Below are 18,781 nucleotides of genomic sequence, written 5' to 3'. Positions count from 1 at the left end.
CCTAGGTTAAAAAAGAAAACTAGGATAATTTGTTGCTGTTAGCAGACCTACCTTACAAGGAATATTAAAGGTAAAAAGTATATATATTAAAGGTAGTTCTTCACGCTGAAAGCAAATGATGCTAGACAGTAATTAAAATTTATACAAAAAAATCAGAATGCTGTTAAAGGTAATTGTGCAAGTAATTTCATATTTCATTTAAAATACAGTATAATTTCATTTGTCCTTTCATCTTATATTCTAGAAAACAATGTGTACATAATTGCATTGTTGGGTCTATTGCATATAGGAATATATTTTACAATAACAGCACAAAGGAAGCTTATGGGAATGAAGTTATGTTGGAGTATGGAAATAATGCCAGATCATAACTCAAATACACGGGAAGAAATTAAGAGAACTAGAAATAATAAATAATAAGGTTAATATAACAAACTTTACAGATATATGTGTTCTCTTTTCTTCTGTCAGCTTCTTTAAAAGACATAAAACTATATACAGTAATACTTATAGCCATGTATTGTTGAGTTTGTAACATAAAGAGATAAATGTATAACTATAATAGCACATGAAAGGGTATGAAGGAAATAGAGCTACGTACAAATAAAGTTTCTATATATATCATTAGAATTAAGTTAATAAACCTGAAGTTGATTTTGATAAGCTGAGATGCATATTGTAAACCATACATTGATTAATAAGAAAATGGCTTTTAAAACTTGTTTAAAAATCAGTAAAGGAATTAAAATGTTGCACTAGAAATTATCTACTTAACGTAAAAGAAAGCAATAAAGAAGGAACAGAGAAATAAAAAGGACATGAGACATAGATAACAAAAGTCAAAATTGCAGATGTAAACCTAACATATTAATAATAACAATACATGTGAATAGATCAGCAATCCAACTGAAAGTCAGAGATTGTCAGATTGCATTAAAAATATCTACCTATATGTTCTCTACAGGAGACACACTTTAGATTCAAAGACATAAGCACAGTCATGCATCATTTAACAACAGGGATATATCCTGATAAATGCATCATTAGGTGATATTGTTATTGTGTAAACAAGCCTAGATGGTATAGCATGCTACACGCCTAGGTATATGGTATAGCCTATTGCTTCTAGGCTACAAACCAGTGCAACGTGTTACTGTACTGAATACTGTAGGCAATTCTAACACAATGGTAAGTATTTGTGTATCTAAAAATATCCCAATGTAGAAAAGGTACGGTAAAAATACTGTATTATCATCTTATGGGACCATTGTCATATTTGCAATCCATCATTGATAAAAATGTTATGCAGTACATGACTGTAGATTGAAAGTAAAAGAATAAAAAGAGATGTGCGTGCCAACAGCAACCATAAGGTAGTTGAAATGGCTATATAAATATCAGATAAAATAGAATTTAAAACAAAAATATTACTAGAGTTAAATAGGGACATTTTATAATAAAAAAAGGGGCAGCCCATCAGGAAGATAAACATATATGCATCTAACAGTAGTCCTACAACACTTGAGATAAGAACTAACAGAATTGAAGGGAGAAATAGACCATTTAGCAATAATATTTGGAAACTTTAATAGTCCATTTTCAATAATGGATAGAATAAATAGGCAGAAAATCAATAAGGATACACATGCCTTGAACAACACTATAACCAGATCTCCATCCAGAACATACATTGTTCTCAAGCACACTCAAGAATGAACATTCCCCAGGATGAATCACATGCCAACCTAGAAAACAAGTCTCACAAACTAAAATTATGAAATAATACAGAGTCTATTCTCCAACCTCAGTGGAATCAAATCAGAAATCATTAACAGAAGGAAATTTGGGAAATCCAGGTATTTATTCCTAAATAACCAATAGATCAAAGAAGAAATCACAAGGGAAAGAAAATACAAAAACAGCATTTTTCTCCCGATTTTTGGCTCCACGTTTTCATTTGCACTGGGATCTGCACATTATCAAGCTGTTGAAGTGGGAATTGGTCTAAAATACAAGTCACACCTTGTCCTTCAGCTGCTTACCCTTTGCTTTTCCTTGACTTTCCACTGCCTTCATGTGGCTTTTCAGTGCTCTTCATGATCCTTGCTAATCCCGTTTTCTGCTGTTCCTCACATCACAGCTTGTACTTCCAACTCATAGACCTCCTGGTCATTCCCTGGGCACTCCATGCTGCACTTGGTACCTCAGTGCCTTTGCACACACTGCTCTCTCTGCTGTGATGTGTCTTCCCCACCTGCTCTGCTTTCTGTCCCACCTTTGGCATTCGTAACCCCACTCGGCCTTCATCCCTTCCCTGAAGCCTTGTCTTAACCCCTAATCCACAGCTCTTTTGTGCTATCTCTGTATGTTGTACACACTCCTTAATCCATGGACCATGTTTCAACCATCTGTGTCCCAGGTCCCCCTGATTGACCGAAGCTTCCTCTAAGACAGGAACACTCCCTTATTTATTGCTGTACTCCAGGCATCAGAGTAAATATTCACTGAACTGAACCATAAGGAGAGTACAGCTCTGTTCCACTTGAGCCAGGGCAAGTGTTAAAGAGAAGGTAGGTTAGCATATGACAACCACGAGCAGACAGCTGGCTTCAGATCACAAATCTGGCACTAACCAGCCATGTGACCCTTGGCAATTCACTCATCACCCCTGAACCTCAGTTTCCTAACTTGTAAATTGGGAATGATAATACCAGTCTCCAGAGGGATGTTATGAGAACTAAGGCAATACTCTGAATAAAGCAGTCGATAGAGGACCTCTGTCACTGTTCATCATCAGGCTCTTTGACTCAGCAGTATTTGGGGAAAGGAATGAGATGCCCAAGTGACAGACAAAGTTGACCTGCAGAGTCTGCAGAGTTTTTGCATACCCACTGGTATTGCAGACGCCTCTAATAAATGTAATTACTCCTTAGAGCCATGAAGACCAGGACAAACAGTGGGCTGGTGGCAGCTGAAGTTAATTGAGTTAATTGCGGTTCTATGACCAGGTATTTCCCTAAGTGCTCCACTTATTAACTCATCTATTTCTCACAGCAAGCCTATACCTTTGCTTATATAATTAAAATTGACCTGTCGTAATTAGCCAATTTTATGCCAAGTCAATGGAAACGGGCCTTAATTGTATGATGTGTAAGCCGAAACAGAGGAGAAGCAGGTTGCTAGGGTGAGAGTGGTGGAGCAAAGATTTGAACCCGGACGGTGTGGCTCCAGAGTTCAGGTCCTTAGCTACGCCAGCTCTGGTTAAAAACATATCGCACAGCTTCTGTGTGCCAGAGACTGCAATTAAGAGTTTTCCATAGAGTTACTGGCTCACTCAACACCCTCTCTAATAATCTTTCTAAAATACCTTCCTATGTGGCAAGGACTGGAAAACTGTGGCATTTTTCAGATCCCCTAACAGCTCCTTTCCAGATGTGGTGTGGGTTCCACGCTCCTGATAATCTCACGTGAGACTTTGATTTGTAACTGAGCTACTTAAATAGAGAGGCTGGGTGCAAGACATCCATTTTCCCGGTACCACCTGGGCAGGGGCAGCACAGTTCTAGAGGCAACAACTGAAGTGGCAACTTCCTGATCCTGTGGTTTCCCAGGTAGGCAGAGGGGCAGCTCTATGCTGAGAGAGTTCTACAGTGTAGTTTTGCCAGTTGTTCCTGGAGGCCCAGCTCTGATTCAATTTCTGTATGTTTTCTATTCTCCTTAACAAATTCTTTTTTTTTTTTTTTTTTTTTGAGACAGAGTCTCGCTTTGTTGTCCAGGCTAGAGTGAGTGCCGTGGCGTCAGCCTAGCTCACAGCAACCTCAAACTCCTGGGCTCAAGCAATCCTCCTGCCTCAGCCTCCCGAGTAGCTGGGACTACAGGCATGCGCCACCATGCCCAGCTAATTTTTTTTAATATATATATCAGTTGGCCAATTAATTTCTTTCTATTTATAGTAGAGATGGGGTCTTGCTCTTGCTCAGGCTGGTTTTGAACTCCTGACCTTGAGCAATCTGCCCGCCTCGGCCTCCCAGAGAGCTAGGATTACAGGCGTGAGCCACCGCGCCCGGCCCTCAACAAATTCTTTAGTTAGAACAGATTCTGTTGCCTGCAGCTGAAAGTCTTCATGGATACTGTACACATGGATTCATTTCCCACGGGGTTAACTAGTTAGTATCTTCATGAGGAAATTGAAGCTCAAAGAACCTAAAAGACTTGTCAAAGTGACTGAGTCTTTAAAGGGATGAAACAGAAACTCAAATTTAGTTCTAACTGCAAAGCCTGACCGTTAACCACTCTATTTTATTGTTTGCTGCTGTTTACTAATTTTTTTCTGCCAGTCTTTGATGCAATCACAACCCATCATTTTGGAGAGATCTTTCAGGCCTGAAAGTGGTGCTTGTCACTTCTGCTCATGGTCTACTGGCAAGAACTCAAACACAAGGCCACCCATGATCTCAGGGGATTCGGTGAAATGTAAATGCAAGGAATACTGTAAAATGAAGCCCAGCCACATGCCCAGGACATGAGACCAGTGATCACTCACCAGTGCCACATTGGCCAAGCTGGCTTCGCAGAAGACCCCTCTCTGTACCCTAACAGTCTGTCCACTGCAGTGGCGCAGAGGAACAGGTGTTGGATTGAAGACAGGAGTCCTAGTGCTGACCCCGTCACTGCCTACATGACTCTGGGTAAGTGGTGTTACTTTTCTCAACCTCAATTTCCACCTCAGTACAATGAGGGTTTGGACTAGCTACGTCTACCATTTACTCTAACATCAAGTGAGTCTTTCATTATGCTAGTTGCTCCAGTTATACTCTTGTCTAAAATAGGAGATTTCAAAAATTTTTATCCTTTCTTCAAAAGACAGGTCACCTGGAACCCCAATATATTAGAGAGATGAAAGGAGAGTCGCTGAGGCTGGAGGCAGAGAGGAGCAGGGCGTCCTGTGTCCTTGGCTGCCTGATCCCACTTGCCTGTGGCAGCCGCTAAGGGGTCTCTATAGACCTTAGTTCTCGGGAAGCATGCTTGGAAAACCAGCTGTCTAAACCGCAATGGTCCCTCCGAATGTGGATGCTCAGATCTCTGAATAACACAGGTAACCTCTGGGTTCATTCTTTCATTCCTTCCTCCATCAGGTTTTATTGAGCTTCTATTTTGGGAGTAGTAAAGTATAATGGTTAGGCAAGTGGTGTTAGAACCTAGGCTCAACCTGGAATCTGCCACTTCATAACCGAGGGATTGGATTTTGAGCAAGTTTCTTATTTTTCTCTACATTAGTTTACTCATCTATGAAAACAAGGGAAATACGCCTCTCATCAGCTTGCTCTACTCCTTTCCTTGCATTTTCTTTCTCTTTAGCACTCGTCACCTTTTGATATACCACATAATTTACTTATTTATCTTGTTTAGTGTCTGTCTCCCCCACTAGGATGTCAGCTCCACACAGATGGTGACTCTTGTCTGTTTTGTTCACTGATACTGTAAGATACTGGGCTATAAGGACAATGGACACCTTCCAGCTTCTATTTACTACTTGTTTGCTAACCGCAAAGCATTATGAGTACATTATGGGATGCAGAGAAAAAAGACAAAGAACGCAGAAACTGGAGTCTCTCAGCTAGGACCCGGAACAGGTTAGAGCCTATCAGGGGCAGGATAAAGTAAAAATCACTGTGGGGGCAGATGCACGATCAGCGTATAAACAACTTAGTTATAAAAGGGTCACTAGCACACAAAAAAGGGTCCCTGCCCAAAAAAGAGGCCATTGTGCTGGTACTCTGGGGGCTCAGACCCTAGCTCGAGCTAGACAATAAAACTTCTTTTGATAATTACAGCCTCAGTGACTCTGTCTCTCTGTCCTGCGGCCCTGCAAATCTCAAATATAACAATACACCCCCAGCACTTACCATCACGCCTGGCATGAAATCATTGCTCAATAAATATCTGTTAAAAGTTGCTGATAACCTCAAAGCATTCAGAATGGGGCAAGGTCTATCATAAGTATTTAGTAAATATTAACTGTTATTCTTTTTATTAAGTATTACACGAATGACAAAATAATCAGATTGTGTCCCTGCCTTCATGGACCTTATAGTCTGGAAGGGAGACAGATATAACATAAAGAAGCAAAAATATATGTTATTAATTGTGACAAGCATTATAAAAGTTTAGGGCACTATGAAAGGATATAATAGAAAGATATCATTTGGGTTGGGGGGGTGGCTGGGGAGTGGGGACCAGAGTTGGCCTCTCGAAGAGAAAACCACGGAAGCTGAGCCCTGACAGGTGAGTAGGAGTAGATCAGGCATGGAAGGGAAGTGTTCCGGGCAGGGGAGCAGTGAGTGAGTGGGCCTTGGGGCAGGAATGAATGTGGAATTACTTCTGGGATCTGAAGGGAGACCAGTGGGGCTGGCTGCAGCTCATGAGGGAGACAGGAAACCGGGTTGGAGAGGCAGAGGGCAGAAGGGCTGAGTATTTACTCACCAAGCGCTGGGTCCCACAGGCGAGCGATGAGATTTGAGCAGAGGAGGGACACGCTGTGTTCATCAGATACTCTGGCCCTGAGTGGAGCCAGCTGGAGGGGCCAGGGGGAAACGGCGCGGGGACACTTCACAACCTGCACCGCTTTCCGTTTGTCACTGTCCTCTTTCTGCCAGTCGTTTTCAGACACTTAGACAAACTTTTGCTTCTTGCTGTTTACTCCTTAAGTTCTAGAGCTTGATCTTGAAACTGGGGACCCTTTGAACTGCCGGTGAAAGAACTCTCCTCTCAACGAGAAAGAAAAATGTCACCTCCTTCCCTGCAGCTGCAGAAAAGCAGGCACTATTATTGCACTTCCTAAAACCGTCTTTGAAAATGCTCCTTCTGACCAGGTCTTTTCTAAGATGCCTGGATTTCAAAGATGGTTGCTCTATCCTAGAACTATGACCTTTATCCCCTAAAATGTCTATAGTTCTAATTGATTGCCCTGGTAAGTAAGATTCGAAATGACGTCCTTATTTTCTGAAAGTAATAAGTACTGGTGAGGTTTCTTTCCTAAGCCTAGAGGAGAACATTAACCCGTCTCTCTTCTTTCTTTATGAGAAAAATATATCCCTTTGTAATTCTTATTGAAACACAGTTTGGTAGCTTTGACTCATTTAAATTGACTGAGGAGATTGAAGCAGGGAGCTTTGGTGAAGGCAGGTGAGAGATGCTGTGAGCTTGGTTTAGAGTGGGGACAGGGAATGACAGAATTGGGAATTGGGTGGAATCGAGAAAGATTTTGGAGGTACAATGGATAGGACTTGGGAAATGACTGAGCTGAAGATGGGAGGTGAGTGGGCGTATCCAGGTCCTTTGCGTGAACACGGAGGATTGCCCTGAAGAGCAGTGGGAGGGTGGCATGTCCCCTGGAAATCTGTTTATCTCACAGTTAGTGACGTCAGGAGGCCCTTTATGCAAAATTCCCCTCCTCGGAGGCCCAGAGTGACACTTGAAGGTCCCTGACCGCTCCTATGCCTGGGCAGTGCCAGAGGAAATGGGGTGGGGGCGGGGGTGACGCAGGTTCTCAGTGACTCAGAAGGAGGGTTCTCCCCCACAGATGTCCCTGATGGTGGACTGGGCCACTCTAGAGTCCCCAAAGGGGAGGCAGCTTTGCTCGTGCCCCATCGGGCTGTCTCCTCTGGAGCTGGGGTGGGGGGCATATTTCACATACTGAGGAATCTGTGACCTTGGATTGTTCTCGGGGAAGTAAGGACAGGGCTGAACGGCCAAGGAGGAATGTGCTGGGAATTGAATTCCCTTTGAGAGGCTGAACATACAAACGGATAGTGGCTGGGCGATGCATAAAAATAGAGCTCTGACCCAGAGTCTGCAACCTCGGGTTCAGGAAGCCAAACCACAGCTCTGGTAACCACCAGCCGCAAACAGCTGGGACCTAATCGGTAACTGCCAGCTTCTCTAATGTGTGTCCCTCTTCCAACACGGGACCAACCAGGGAAAGCCAGATATGCTCGCCTAACCAGTCCCATAGGATGTCCTGCTTCGGGTTAGCCCACCTACAGCTTCCCACACCAACAGCCTCCCTTCGGGGCCTACCTGCAGCCTTCCCTTTCCGCCACTAACAAGCTGTCCCCTCCCCTGCCTGCCTTGAAGCCTCTGCCAAGTGCAAGCAGTGGTCGCTGACGCCTTTGCTATGGCAAGCTCTGAATAAACAGCCTGTATGTGTTCCCATTTGGGTGGTCTCCATTTATTTCCACCCTGGGCCCCCATCCGGGCCCTCATCAAAGCCGTCTTGCTGGGGACTTGTGGAGGAGGAAGGCAGACTCGGGCCTGGAGCTCCCTGCGTGTCTCAGTGTTGAGGCGGAAGGCCGACTGTTCATCTGAGACGACGCCGGAATGTCTAACAGCCAGTCCGCATCGCCCCAGGGCAGCAGAGCAGTATGAAGCGTAGTAGGAGGGCTGTCTGCTGGGACAGACTCTCTGGGAAGCCGCTGTTTAAAGGCGTGCATGCGTGCACATGCATGTTTCCCTGAAAGCATTTGTCTTCTTTACAGAAAGAAAGCCCACGATGACGGCTACTGGCCCACCCTTAGAGCTTGGAGCTGTAAGAGTGGCCCACGTGGTGTCTTCTCCTTCCCAGAGAACACACACGTAGTATGTGCACGGCTGTCTGGAACTGGGTCTAAACCTGGCTTTGCCACTCTCCAGCTGTGATCTTGGACGAGTTACAAGCTCCTCTGGGGGTCTCAAAGTCCTCCTATGTTTATTTCATGGTCATTTCCATGCTGCAGTGTTGTCTAAGCGTGGCTCGCACACCATCTGCATCAGTACCCCCCTGGAGCACTTGTTAAGCCTTCGGATTTCTGGGCCCCAGCCTAGAATTGATGAATCAGAATCTCTGGCAGTGGGCTGGGATCTGCATGGCTAGCCAGCTCCCCGTGATTTTTCTGTTAATAAAGTTTGGGAACCTAAGGGTTATTGCATCTTAGGTACTTGAGAGGTTACAATAATGATCAAGACCCAATACACCTCTTCCCTGAGGGCTTGTGCACAAATGCCTCCAAGGCAAAGCAAACTGCAATAAACACAAAAATAGAGGAACCAAGTACTGTGGGAAGAAGATATGAATTCCAGCCTGGGAAGTCTGAGAGGGCTGTACGGAAGAAGTGGCTTTCAGTCCAGGCCTTGAGGGAGAGATGGAATATCATTGTGCAGACATGGGGGAAAGGAGGGAGGTGACCATCAAGTGCAAAGAAAGACACTGTCTCTGTTAACTTTTGCTGCACTAAAAAGTTATCCCAACACTTGGTAGCTTAAAACACCCAATATTTATTTTGGTTCCTGAATTCGTGAGTCAGCAGGAAGGTGCTACGAATCTGGATGGTTCTACAAATCTGAACAGGTATGGCTGATCTCTGCGGGACTTAGTCATGTGTCTGCAGTCAGCTGGCAGATCAGCTGGCGAGGAGTGGCTGGCCTAGGATGGCCTTGCTCACACCTCTGGTGTCAGCTGGGTGTGGGCTGGGGACGGGGTGGGAGGGGGCTGGGGGCGGGGTGGGAGGGAACTAGGCCATGTGACACCCCCCCTCCCCAACCCAGCCTGGGCTTTTGCACACGGGGTGTCAGAGTTCCAAGGAAGAGAGCTGAGCAAGGGAGGCTGCCTGAGGCCCAGGCTGGGAACTCGCCCATCATCACTTCCGCCACATTCTGCTGGTCAACTCAAGGCATGGCTGGATCAGACGGAAGGTGTGGAGAAATAGCCCCTGTGTCTTCCCGGAACAAGCTGCAAATATGGCAGCCATTCTAGAAATCTACCCCAGACGCCGATGCAGGAAAATGCCATGGATCTTTCCAGAACATAGGACAACAGGGTGCTTGTGGGGACAGTGAGAGACCTGGGTGCCGTGACTTCGAGTGTCCCATGCCTCCCTGTAACCGGCTCCCTCCGTAACTGTGAGTGCCAAGCCTGCCAGGGGAGAGGCAGAGGAAGCCGTTTCCCCCACTCCCCTCCCACCCTGGAGAGGAGGAATTATTTATAACTGACAAATTTTAGAATCATAGACACATGTCATTTTTAAAAAGCAGTCCAACTTTTAGTCTTACTTTCTTTTTCAGTTCTCTATGACAACGCACCCCCTATCGCCTCCTCCGGGGCAGACCACTCGAGCGTCCCTTCCGTGGTATGCCACCGCCAGAGCTGGACCCTGCGTCCACAGAGGGGCCTGGCTGCCTGCGGAGCTGCCTGGGAAGACGAAGGGCTTTCCCTGCGTGGTGACAAGCACAGCCCCAGCTCTCTGTGCATGTCCCTGACTACGGCTGCACAGGCCCCGTCTGAAAGGCTCAGGTAGACGCCACCTGCCCATGCGACAGACAGGACAGTCTCTGGCTCATGGAGGAGGGAACAGCATTTTGCTGCACCTGAGGCTTCGTGTGTCTCCCTCTGGGCTCCGCACCTAGCAGGTAGGAGCAGACAAATCCTCTCCGGCGTAGGTTTAGCCACCGGCTCCACCTGCAGCCCTGTAACCCTGGTCTGCCTGGGAGGATCGGCCTGGGCTGGGGTCACTCCAGGCCCGGAGGAGCAGCACATGCTACTTAGACGCCGAGAGGCGTGAGTCCAGGTGGGAAGCGAGGAGGAGGAAAGACAGGAGCTGGGGGTTTGCGCTGAAGTCCCCATTCGGCCCCAGTCTCACCCCGCCCCCCACCCATTTTCTTGCAAGCCCTCCCCACGGGGGAACCTTCTGTTACACGGACACCCACACACACACTGCTCCCCGTTCACTGTGTTCCCGACACTTCGCTTGTCACTGGTCCCCTCCCTGGCATTGAATGGGAGGCAGAGTTAACGTGGTGTGGGCATCGTAGGGGAGGGGGTGACACCCGGCGAGCCCAGGGCAGGCAGCTCTCCTTCCACGATGTCAAAAAGAGAAGATGCAGAATGGCCCTCCCCACCCTGCCAACCTCTATCCTGAGGGCGGCTGCCCTGGAAAAGAAAAAGGTTGAGTCGAAAATTCTTGTTCTGTTTGTTCCATTCTGGTTCCCAAATAGCGGACCCGGGGTGAAGAGGAGCTCTGGCCTACAAGACGGTCTGCCTCTGGAAGGAGCCAGAAGGCTGCTCAAGGGCTGCCGCTGCTTCTTCCAGGGGCCTGCTTGTCTTGCAGATCTGCTCGTGCCCGTGCACGTGGCGGCTGGCGTGACCAGACTCTAATTGGAAGAGGATCCTGTGACCTCTAAACCAATTAAGTGATTTCTCAGGAGCTGGGAACAGCTGCATGGGGAAAGCGCTGATTGCCTTGGGAAGCAGGTGGTTTTTTTTGTTTTGTTTTGTTTTTTTTGTCTTCTTTCTCCCACAGAAGTCACTCTGGCGATCTTAGGAGGTATCGGACGTGGGTGCTGCTCAGGTCCAGAAAATTGGTCTCAGGAGGAGCAAGGAAAGTGACATTAGCAACCTGGCTCTCTCAACAGAGGTTTTAACGAGGCAGAGCTGGACTGTTGGAAGAATCATTGCTTCCAACTATCAGGAAAGTTTCTTTCCTAGGCCAGAAGTGGGAGGAGGAACCTCAGGCACACTTCTTTGATTGGGCAGAGAATAGGGGATTAGGGTTTGGAACCTAAATCACATCACTGGAACTACATTCAAAAGTGTCCCTTGAGAGCGTTTTGGGGTGGTAGGACTGTTCTCTCTATATATATTATTTTAATTTTTTAGCAGTCCAACTTAACCCTTGTATGTTCTATATCTTGCTTGATTGGCGGGATGGTTACCCCATTATACGCATCTGTCAAAACTCACAAAACTGTACATTTCAAAGGGTCAATTTTACTATATGTAAATTATTCCTAATTTTAAACATGCACAAAACATACATTCATAGGGTCCCTTGAGCCCGCTGTCCTTACCCAGACCTCAGGAGTTTAATGTTAACCCCACATCCTGCCTGCGTCTCCTGAGCTTCCTCGTGTAATTTTTAAAAACAGGGAGGAGAAAGAAACACCAACACAGAATTACGAAAACTGAGACAGCCCTAAATCCCTGGGAGCGCCGATGAGCCCGCGCCTGGCCGACACCCAGCCGACGAAGTCAGCATCTCTGGGGCCGGGACCAGCCTTGGGATCTTCACACGCGCCCAGCCCATCACTGGTCTGCAGCCGCAGAATGCGACCACTGCTCTCAAGTTGTGACGAGCAGTTGCCATTTCAACACAGTGCTGTTCTATCTTCGGAGATTAGTGTCGGAAGACTGCAGTGGAGGCTCTGGGCTCTCCCACCCCCACCCCTACCCCTGCCCCATGGGCATCTCGGATGTTGGTCTTGCTGCTGTGGGGGAATGGCCTCTGGGCTCCTCTGTCTCTCTCACCCAGGGATCAATTTGGGACTTTGGCCCTGGGTTTCCACTGCCTCCTGCCACCTGCCATTCCTCCTTCGCTTCCTGGTCAGTGTGTCCCTGTAGTGTCCCTAGAGTTCCTTCCTCGGCTTCCAGCTCCCCCCACTGTGGGTGAGACTCCCTGGGGCCCCAAGTCATGGCAAATCACTTGGCCTCTTTGGGCCTCAGGCTTCTCATCAGCAAGGGGGCGGACAGCGGGTCGGTGACAGCAGGTGTAACGACGCGCGATGGCAACCTAAGCACTCAAACTCTGGTTATATTTTTCATCCATGGCTCCCTGGAGGGTGGGACCTCATGTCCTTCACCTCTTCATTTCCAAAAGGAGTCACTGCAGTGTCCTCACATGAATGTCTGCTTATCGTTTGCCAAGTTTCTCATGGGGAGAAGGACCAGGCCATTTCCAGGCTGAGAAATCTTCCAGATCCCCATAACAAGTGGGTGGGTGAACTCAGAGCTCAGAGCTGGTCTCTGGAACGGCAGCTGGCGCCTGCTGGGAGGTGGCTGAGGTGGCCCAGATTTCTAAGCACTCCTGTCCTAACGGAAGCCCTGAGGCTGTGACCCTGCCCGCCTGCCAGGAGGGAGGACGCTGCGCCCTGCCTTCTCTCGAGTTCTGTCCTCAGCATTAGCCCCGGATCATTCTGCTTCCTTGTGTAGCGCTGACGGGGAGCGAGACTGTCCCCTCTGCAGGAGAAAACTGCGAGGCTCAGCAGGGAGCTGTGCTGTGTTTTGAAGCTTTGCCAGAATTGATTTGGTTAGGGGGCATTTTTGTAAAGGTCCCTTCCTGAATGTTGGCAAAGCGGACAGACTGCCAGAAAAGGGTGTGAGGTGGGCACTGTTCCTCTGTCCACTGCAGCCTGCCCCACCCCCTCCAGAGCCTTAGGGAGGCTGCACATCCCACCCAGGGCGCCGCGGCTCCCATTCAGGGGGGCAAGGCCAGGGTGCCGGCTGCACTTGGAGGAACTGCTCACTCAGCATCTGTGTGGCTGCCCTGTGGCTGCCGTAACAAAGGACCACGAACGGGGGGCTTTTTAAAACCACAGAAATATGTTCTCTCACAGTTCCGGAGGCTGGAGGTCTGCAAGCAAGGTGTCCCTTGCCCCTTCTGAAGGCTCTAGTAGAAAATCCTTCTTTGCCTCTTCCTAGCTTCTAGTGGCTGCCTGACATCCTTAGAGTTTCTTGGTTGGTAGCCAGTTTCTGCCTCTGTCATCCTGTCACCCAGCCTCCTTCCCTCCGTGTCTTTACATGGCCTTCTTGAGAGGACATTCGTCCCTGGATTTAGGGCCCACCCTAAGCCAGTATTATGTCATCTTAACTGATTACACCTACAGAGGCCCTGTTTCCAAATAAGCTCTGGGTGGACCTGCATTTTGGAAGGACGCTATTCAACCTGGCAGGTTATCCCTGGGGCTCACTCATTCCAGGGCCACGAGCCCCTCCCCTGTGACCCTGCCCTGTGCTTCTACCCCAACACCCCTTGAGGAGCCACTCGGTCATGAGCAGCGTCCACACAGACCTCCTTGAACCCTGCTGGAGGGTCTGGTAGCAGATTCTGAGCGGGGTGATCTCCGCACCGCTGTGCTGAACACTGGCCTGTGGAGGAGGGGAGGGGCGGGAGGTGGACGGATCCCCAAGACTTAGGTCAAGCTCCAGCGAACCCAGCTTCCCGCGGAGGGACCTTGCACCTCGCCACTCCCTGAGGAGTGCACCTGCAGCCCCACAGCGCAATGGGATTCACGATTAAAGCTGTCTACACTGAAATTACCCTTCCACTCTCCGCAGGAAATTCCTGCCCAGGAGGATAAAGTTACAGATAGCCTAATTATTTGTTTTATAAACTTTCTGCAAATCCATTTATCTGAACTTTTATTTATCACTCAACTAGCCTTCCTTAGTGTAAAAACCCCTTTCTCAGAACAATAAACTGTTCAGCTGGGCTTATCAAATGACCACTCTTAAGGGTCATTCAAACCTTCCCCTCTCTATGCCCCCAGTCCTCAACTATTATATCAAGAATTCTGGGCTGGGCGCGGTGGCTCACACCTGTAATCCTAGCACTCTGGGAGGCTGAGGCTCGAGGATGGTTTGAGCTCAGGAGTTCGAGACCAGCCTGAGCAAGGGCAAGACCCCATCTCTACTAAAAATAGAAAGAAATTAGCTGGACAACTAAAAATATATATAGATAAAATTAGCCGGGCATGGTGGCACATGCCTGTAGTTCCAGCAACTCAGGAGGCTGAGGCAGAAGGATGGCTTGAGCCCAGGAGTTTGAGGTTGCTGTGAGCTAGGCTGATGATACGGCACTCTAGCCTGGGCAACAGAGTGAGACTGATTAAAAAAAAAAAAAAAAAAAAATCATCTGTCCAGTCCCAATCAACTTCAGCAGTTGAAGACCCACCTTAACCTGTATCCTCTTCCTGAAATCTTATAAATATGGCGCCTTGAGCCACCTGTGCTGAGGCAACGACCTTTCTTGATGCAGAAAGCAACACGCTGAGCATTGTGGGTACGTGGGTTCCTCAGGTGGTATTTTATAGAGAGTTGGCAGTCGAAACCTCTCTGAGTGTCAATCTCCTATGTTTTATACTTATATTTTATATATAATATATGAAAATATATATTAATACATATGCATTTTATATATCATCTATAAACATATTTTCTATATTTTATTTTATGAAGTCTGTAAAGTGGGGATAATAATTCCTACTTCACACACCACACAGACTCATGGGTCCCCACTCTAGCCCACCCCTGCCCCAAAGGGGAAAGTGGAGTCTGGGGAGGGGGGAGGAATTCTCTTCAGCCAGGAAACAGCCGGAGCCTGAAAGGAACTGTCGCCCGCTTGGGGGATCTGGAGTCTCTCACATGTGAAATGTCTCTAAAATCCTTCTGTAAATTACAGGCTGCTGTCTAAACCCTAGGGACAATTATTAGCCGTCGGCTATTTTTGTCCCTCCACCCTCAAACAGAAGCTTTTGAACCAAACATCAAACTTCAGTGAGGCAGAATTGGCCACTTGGGTAGAAATCCGGGGCTCTCAACAAAGAGTTTTCTTTTGTCATTAGAAATAGACAAACCCCCAGCCTCCCCTGGGCTCAGGACTGATGTGGATGATGTGGGGTGCCACGGGGAGGGGGCACAGAGCCGAGTGACTGCCTTTGCCCCCTCCGGGCTGCCCTCTGTGCCCTGGTTGTCCCCTGCCTCGTGGGAGTCCCGGGAAGAACTACTTGTGCAATAAGCCAAGACATTAATATTTAATAAGTGGGCACCTACTGAGAGTTTGGTGGATCTAGACTGATTTTAGAGATTTTTCTGATAGGTATTTTATGTAAAATGGAGAAGAAAATTTTGCTGTTTTGAAGTTGTGCGGAATCCTCTTAGGTCTAGGAACATGCTGCTGCAATGGCTTCTCTGGCCGTGTCTGACGCACCCCGGGATTCTGGGGGTGGGACTTGGCGGATCAGGTAGGTGTGACCTGGAAAGCACACCTGTAGGGTGGCCAAGGGAGAATCGGGACACAAATCCGTATCCGACTTTCCGCAGCTGTGTGTGCAATGTCTTTTAGACCTGGTTCCGGGTCAGAGCCCAGTGGAGGGTTGGGCATTACATTTGATCACTGTGCTTCTTTAGCCCTTGTTAACTTAGAATGGTTCCCCAACCTTTTTGTTCCTTATGATAATGACTTTGGAGAAGACCATCCATTTCTTTATAGAATATTCCACCTTCTGAATTTTGTCAGATTATATCTTCATGGTGCCATTTACCCTGTTTCTTTTATGCAAAGTGGAAGTTAGGGCTCAAGTCTTGATTAGATTCATTTTGGGGCCAGAATACTTCGAAGTTTTTTTTAATAATCTTTTGTTTTTCAGGCCGGGTGTGGTGGCTCACGCCTGTAATCCGAGCACTCTGGGAGGTCCAGGCGGGCGGATTGCTCGAGGTCAGGAGTTCGAAACCAGCCTGAGCAAGAGTGAGACCCCGTCTCTACTATAAATAGAAAGAAGTTAATTGGCCAACTAATATATATAGAAAAAATTAGCCGGGCATGGTGGCGCATGCCTGTAGTCCCAGCTACTCGGGAGGCTGAGGCAGGAGGATTGCTTGAGCCCAGGAGTTTGAGGTTGCTGTGAGCTAGGCTGATGCCACGGCACTCACTCTAGCCTGGGCAACAAAGTGAGACTGTATCAATAATACAGTAATAATCTTTTTTTTTATAACAAAATGAATTCAAATTCATTGTAGAAAAATGTAAGGAAAAAAAATAAAGATATCTCATGCTGAGGTAAACTACAGTTTGGTGCATTTCTTGCCAGTCTTTTGTTGTCTAAATGTATATGGAGAGAGAAAAAGAGAGAAAATATGTATTTCTTAAGAACAAAATTGAGCTCTTAGTCTCTGTGTGGTATAAGTGTGTGTTTGTGTGTGATCCATCCATTATTTGACCAGTTTTCCTATTTTTAGACATTAGGGTAATTTCTGGATTTTGCTCTTTACATACATGACAAACATCCACATATGTGAATTTTTATCTATCTTCAGGAATTAGGGGATGAGTACTATGCACAACACTTTGGTACACATTGACAGAGTACCACAGTTATGTGAATTACACATCCACCAGCCATGCGCGAGCCTGCCCATCCTGCCAAAACTTCACCAAACCTGAATTTTCTTTAAAAAAAACGCTTGATACATGAAAAAAATAATAGTATCTACTTTTAGTTTTCATACCTGGCTATTTAAGGAAGCTGAGCATATTTCCATATGTTCATTAGGTGTGTTTCTTTTTAGTTCAATCTATATTTTCTTGCGAACTTGTGTTCTTTATCTATGTTAAGAAGATTAATCCTTTCAGCAGGGAACATGGTTCATTCACTGGTCTCTACTTGTTTTTTCCAACCACCCCGAAGGTTGTGATAATATTATTGATCTCTTCCTTTACCAACCACAGTATCTTAATGCAATTGAAACGACATGTCCACATATTCTTCACTATTTGACTATAACAGTCATAGCAAACGAGGAAGTTCGAAAATGCCGGCAGGTGCGGAACGATCTAGTCAAAGTTGTTCAGCAGGAGTCTTACATATATAAAAACCTTATCACATCATGCTAGTGAGACGTCGTGTAAAAAAAGAAGAAAGAAGAAAAGAAAAAAAGAAGACCCAATTACAGAGTCTGTTGAGTGCTTCTGTGTTAACTTTGACTTTGCCAGGGCTCAGAAACCGCCGAGGGAATGTGAATCGGTGCTGCGAATGGCTTCTCGCTGGCTTGCCTTGAGGATTGCATTGAAAATGCCCATCTCATCATACGTGAGGCTTCTTGTCGGATCCACCAGTGCATCGGCATTGTCGTGCTGGCAGATAAACTAATCATGACTCCAGAAGAAGCTGAAAGGTCCATTGTGAATTTGATCAGAAATGTAAGACTCAATGCCAAGATCGATTCTAAATTAGGTTGTGTGGTTATGGGTACCAACGTAGTCTCACCCTGTCAGCAAGTGATTGAGAAGCCTCAAAGCCTTTCTTTTAGAAGCCAGAGGTTGCCCATGAATACTGAGAAGAAACTGAATTGGAATAGTAGGTCAGAGGCTCCTACTTGAGCAACTCAAGACTCCGGCTTCTACTGAGGAACTGTAAAGAAAAGATGAAAAAACTATAAAATAAAGATGAAATAATGAAACCATTATATAAAGGGTGGCATACATTTTAGAGACAATTAACCTATTGAGTCTACGTTGGAGAATTTGAATGAAATTGGCTCTGGGTCATTTGAAAAACAACAAAAAAGAGTAATCCTGGCCGGGCGCTGTGGCTCACGCCTGTAATCCTAGCTCTTGGGAGGCCGAGGCGGGCGGATTGCTCAAGGTCAGGAGTTCAAAACCAGCCTGAGCAAGAGCGAGACCCCGTCTCTACTATAAATAGAAAGAAATTAATTGGCCAACTGATATATATATAAAAAATTAGCAGGGCATGGTGGCGCATGCCTGTAGTCCCAGCTACTCGGGAGGCTGAGGCAGAAGGATCACTCAAGCCCAGGAGTTTGAGGTTGCTGTGAGCTAGGCTGACGCCATGGCACTCACTCTAGCCTGGACAACAAAGCGAAACTCTGTCTCAAAAAAAAAAAAAAAAAAAAAAAAGAGTAATCCGGTGTCACGTATGTTATAAAATGAAAAGTAATCTCAGATTTACCTGTCAGGGGACTTGGAGTAAAATCTCAGGTTTCACTGTTGAAGGCGGGGCACAGAGAAAGAACATGGTGCCTGGCACACCAGGGAAGGGCTTGGCACAGTTGGGTGCACACTGCCCTTGCAGAATCCACGCCCAGGTGGTCCCAGTCAAGCTCTAGGTCATGTCCCCTCCTGGGCCACAGGGACCTCAAAGCTCAAAGCTCCTCCTGACCCTGCCTCCCCACCTCGCA

At 46.9% G+C, this 18,781-nt stretch overlaps 1 pseudogene; it reads left to right on the top strand.

The window, feature by feature from the left end:
- Window positions 1–12,025: 12,025 nt before the first annotated feature.
- Window positions 12,026–17,990, top strand: LOC105874495 (eukaryotic translation initiation factor 3 subunit E-like; annotated as a pseudogene).
- Window positions 17,991–18,781: the final 791 nt, after the last annotated feature.

The sequence above is a fragment of the Microcebus murinus genome, chromosome 1, assembly GCF_040939455.1.
Source record: "Microcebus murinus isolate Inina chromosome 1, M.murinus_Inina_mat1.0, whole genome shotgun sequence".
In the NCBI taxonomy this organism is placed as follows: Eukaryota; Metazoa; Chordata; class Mammalia; order Primates; family Cheirogaleidae; genus Microcebus; species Microcebus murinus.
Note: the sequence above shows the minus strand (reverse complement) of the source record. Positions and strands in the feature narration are given on the sequence as shown.